Source organism: Schistocerca serialis, unplaced genomic scaffold, assembly GCF_023864345.2.
Source record: "Schistocerca serialis cubense isolate TAMUIC-IGC-003099 unplaced genomic scaffold, iqSchSeri2.2 HiC_scaffold_1142, whole genome shotgun sequence".
NCBI lineage: Eukaryota > Metazoa > Arthropoda > Insecta > Orthoptera > Acrididae > Schistocerca > Schistocerca serialis.
The window spans coordinates 227,501-232,500 of NW_026047340.1; the positions used below are offsets into that span (position 1 = coordinate 227,501).

At 51.0% G+C, this 5,000-nt stretch overlaps 1 non-coding gene across 1 annotated transcript in view; it reads left to right on the plus strand.

Annotated features, from left to right (window-relative positions):
- The first annotated feature begins 4,547 nt into the window (after positions 1-4,547).
- The window catches only part of LOC126432509 (small subunit ribosomal RNA), a 1,909-nt gene continuing 1,456 nt past the window's right edge, over positions 4,548-5,000 (plus strand). The window contains exon 1 of the ribosomal RNA XR_007578016.1: positions 4,548-5,000. This exon is cut by the window's right edge and continues 1,456 nt beyond it. This is a non-coding gene — a ribosomal RNA (small subunit ribosomal RNA).

Sequence of the window (5,000 nt, forward strand, 5' to 3'; positions counted from 1 at the left end):
TAACCGTATACACGGCACTGATTAGTAATAGATGCAGAGCCATCAGAATACAGATAATATATACAACCGTCCCTATACATGCTGAAAGACTCTGCACACAATGAGAACCACACGTCAGCCAGACACTCTTATCACACACTACTCTCTTATCACACACAATATCTAACCACCAGCATGGAAGAACATCCAGTGCATCCTCTCCGCCACATGACACAATCCACACTATCATTACCAGACCGGGAGGTCCACCCAGAAAACACAATATCCCACCCTTCCGACATCCGCACATTGCTCAGCTAAGCCACGAACACCCACACATGTCCTACACAGTGGTGCACCCAACATCACAATACTGCCTCCTGTCACAGCACACAAACAATGGCAGGAATGAAAGACACAGATCTGCCACAACCATGGAATCGGAGCGCCGCCTGTCATGAGCCAAAAGTGCATCCTGACGTGACAAATCGGATAATACCGCAGGCATCCAATTACGATAATCACTATCAACGAACCTGCCGCCCCCCCCCCCAATACACCTTTCCCTACAACAATGTGTATCTGAACCTACGCTATATCGTACCTTAACCTAACCTATATCGTACCTTAACCTAACCTATATCGTACCTTAACCTAACCTATATCGTACCTTAACCTAACCTATATCGTACCTTAACCTAACCTATATCGTACCTTAACCTAACCTATATCGTACCTTAACCTAACCTATATCGTACCTTAACCTAACCTATATCGTACCTTAACCTAACCTATATCGTACCTTAACCTAACCTATATCGTACCTTAACCTAACCTATATCGTACCTTAACCTAACCTATATCGTGCCTTAACCTAACCTATATCGTGCCTTAACCTAACCTATATCGTGCCTTAACCTAACCTATATCGTGCCTTAACCTAACCTATATCGTGCCTTAACCTAACCTATATCGTGCCTTAACCTAACCTATATCGTGCCTTAACCTAACCTATATCGTGCCTTAACCTAACCTAATTTGTGCCTTAACCTAACCTAATTTGTGCCTTAACCTAACCTAATTTGTGCCTTAACCTAACCTAATTTGTGCCTTAACCTAACCTAATTTGTGCCTTAACCTAACCTAATTTGTGCCTTAACCTAACCTAATTTGTGCCTTAACCTAACCTAATTTGTGCCTTAACCTAACCTAATTTGTGCCTTAACCTAACCTAATTTGTGCCTTAACCTAACCTAATTTGTGCCTTAACCTAACCTAATTTGTGCCGTAACCTAACCTAATTTGTGCCGTAACGTAACCCATGTTGTGCCGTAACGTAACCCATGTTGTGCCGTAACGTAACCCATGTTGTGCCGTAACGTAACCCATGTTGTGCCGTAACGTAACCCATGTTGTGCCGTAACGTAACCCATGTTGTGCCTTAACCTAACCCATGTTGTGCCTTAACCTAACCCATGTTGTGCCTTAACCTAACCCATGTTGTGCCTTAACCTAACCCATGTTGTGCCTTAACCTAACCTACGTTGTGCCTTAACCTAACCTACGTTGTGCCTTAACCTAACCTACGTTGTGCCTTAACCTAACCCATGTTGTGCCTTAACCTAACCCATGTTGTGCCTTAACCTAACCCATGTTGTGCCTTAACCTAACCCATGTTGTGCCTTAACCTAACCCATGGTGTGCCTTAACCTAACCCATGGTGTGCCTTAACCTAACCCATGTTGTGCCTTAACCTAACCCATGTTGTGCCTTAACCTAACCCATGTTGTGCCTTAACCTAACCCATGTTGTGCCTTAACCTAACCCATGTTGTGCCTTAACCTAACCCATGTTGTGCCTTAACCTAACCCATGTTGTGCCTTAACCTAACCCATGTTGTGCCTTAACCTAACCCATGTTGTGCCTTAACCTAACCCATGTTGTGCCTTAACCTAACCCATGTTGTGCCTTAACCTAACCCATGTTGTGCCTTAACCTAACCCATGTTGTGCCTTAACCTAACCCATGTTGTGCCTTAACCTAACCCATGTTGTGCCTTAACCTAACCCATGTTGTGCCTTAACCTAACCCATGTTGTGCCTTAACCTAACCCATGTTGTGCCTTAACCTAACCCATGTTGTGCCTTAACCTAACCCATGTTGTGCCTTAACCTAACCCATGTTGTGCCTTAACCTAACCCATGTTGTGCCTTAACCTAACCCATGTTGTGCCTTAACCTAACCCATGTTGTGCCTTAACCTAACCCATGTTGTGCCTTAACCTAACCCATGTTGTGCCTTAACCTAACCCATGTTGTGCCTTAACCTAACCCATGTTGTGCCTTAACCTAACCCATGTTGTGCCTTAACCTAACCCATGTTGTGCCTTAACCTAACCCATGTTGTGCCTTAACCTAACCCATGTTGTGCCTTAACCTAACCCATGTTGTGCCTTAACCTAACCCATGTTGTGCCTTAACCTAACCCATGTTGTGCCTTAACCTAACCCATGTTGTGCCTTAACCTAACCCATGTTGTGCCTTAACCTAACCCATGTTGTGCCTTAACCTAACCCATGTTGTGCCTTAACCTAACCCATGTTGTGCCTTAACCTAACCCATGTTGTGCCTTAACGTAACCCATGTTGTGCCTTAACGTAACCCATGTTGTGCCTTAACCTAACCTATAATGTGCCTTAACCTAACCTAAAGTGCGCCGTAACCTAAACTATATTGCGCCTTAACCTGACGCACGTTGTCGCTGAACCTGCTCTGTAATTGTTATGCAACCCGTTAAAGTAGTGTAGTGTTGCCTAACCGCAACCCTCGCAATATAGTTCGCTACTCGCACTGCCCGGTCCCCTGTGTATCGCGTCATGTTAAACACCTTGCAGGTGTTGCTGACTTTCCACATGCTCCTGCTATACACTGTAGTGTGGATAGCAGCAGGACGTACATGCCCCCCCCCCTTCCCCCCTGCCTTCGCAAGCTGGTCGGTGAGAAGTTTGCATGTTCAATGCCCTTCGCATGCCGACGTACTCAGCCTACGTTGTGGTACGGCCTGTCACCTGTCCGCCGATGTACGCAAAACCCACAAACTGTACTGCACATTGCTCCGTATGTACTGAATGATACATCGTGGCCCATGTGACCGTATGACGACAGCGCCTAGCAACGGCGGACCATACAGTCCAAATATTGTGCACGCAGCTACGTGTCGTCTCCCTATAAGAGCTGGATTGCAGTGTGGTACGCCATACAGACGTGTGGGAGGAACGGACGCCCTGGATGGCGATCAGCATGAGCAGTCTGTTGATGTAGTGGAGCGTGTATTCGGACGTAGTCGTCTCTTCTCACACACCGTGATAGCATGTTGCACCGCGTTCCACATCTGCGACATGCTGCAGAGGCGGGCTGACAGTCGTTCGCGCAATGGACACCGCATACGTACGGGGTCTACCTTCCACGTGTTCTCTAGGCGTGCACATGTTGTTGCGTCTATGTGGGCAGACGTAGTGTGTTGTGACACCTGACACAGGCATGCAATACTCGTTGCAAATGGCGATGGACGTGTACGTTTGCTGGTGACGTTACGCAAATGAACAACCGGTAACCCGTTGTGGTGCGGTTGTTCTCGCTAGAGGTGAATCAGTGTTGGCGACGATCGGTCGAGCTATTAACCGGTTGTTTCAGGGATACCCACCATGCCCACGAACGTGAAAGGGGACCCACCATGCCCACGAACGTGAAAGGGGATCTGGGTGTGAGGCGATACGCGGCGGTGGCTGGGTGGGACCGTCCCCGGCCGGTGAGGGGGGGCCGCCCGGCGTGCTGGCAGCGCGGTGCGTGGGCGCACGCGCTACAGCCGGCTGGTGGGGGCGGCCGGTGGCAGGCGCGCCGGCCGACGGACGCGGCAGGCGGCGCAGCTGCGCGCCGGCGCCCCCTGCTCGCGGCGCCTTGCGGCCAAAGTAGGTCCTCGCGGGCCCGGTGCGAAGCGCGGTGGCCATCTGCAGTGTGCTGGTCCGATTGAGGACTTTGTGCGCTGAGGATGCGCCGCCGCCCGGCGCTCGGCGCCGCGACGCCGTCTGCTGCTCGGTCGCCCCAGCGGTTCTCGCAGGTGGTTTGTATCGCAGCTGTGCGGACGTGTTGGCGCGTGCGCTGTGCTGGGAGAGTTCGCTTCGGCACCCAAGTAGGGCTTTTGTCCTTCTGTGGCGCTGGCGTTGGAGCTGCCGGTCACCGTAGGTGGCGCGTGTTGTCTCCCGCCGGCAATGCCACGACAGCACGCTCCCGGGCCTCTGTCGGCAGCGGCAAGCTCAGTTGGGAGCACGGGTGGTCGCACCTAAAGCGTCTACTCGCCTAACTCCGGGCGATTGCGCCTCTCTCGAACCCGACGAAGTACTTAGGACGGCGCTGCGCGCCGCCGGGACCTGAGAGGGTTTCGAGGTGTGTTGTGCAGGGGAGCTCAGCCTCCTCCTGTTTGCAGAATAATTGAGCGGACGCTTGCGTGTTCGCGCGGGCCCCCGGGACACACTCCCGGGCGGCCGGCTGCTCAGCTCTAGTTGACGCAGCTCCCTGGTTGATCCTGCCAGTAGTCATATGCTTGTCTCAAAGATTAAGCCATGCATGTCTCAGTACAAGCCGCATTAAGGTGAAACCGCGAATGGCTCATTAAATCAGTTATGGTTCCTTAGATCGTACCCACGTTACTTGGATAACTGTGGTAATTCTAGAGCTAATACATGCAAACAGAGTCCCGACCAGAGATGGAAGGGACGCTTTTATTAGATCAAAACCAATCGGTCGGCTCGTCCGGTCCGTTTGCCTTGGTGACTCTGAATAACTTTGGGCTGATCGCACGGTCCTCGTACCGGCGACGCATCTTTCAAATGTCTGCCTTATCAACTGTCGATGGTAGGTTCTGCGCCTACCATGGTTGTAACGGGTAACGGGGAATCAGGGTTCGATTCCGGAGAGGGAGCCTGAGAAACGGCTACCACATCCAAGGAAGGCAGCAGGCGCGCA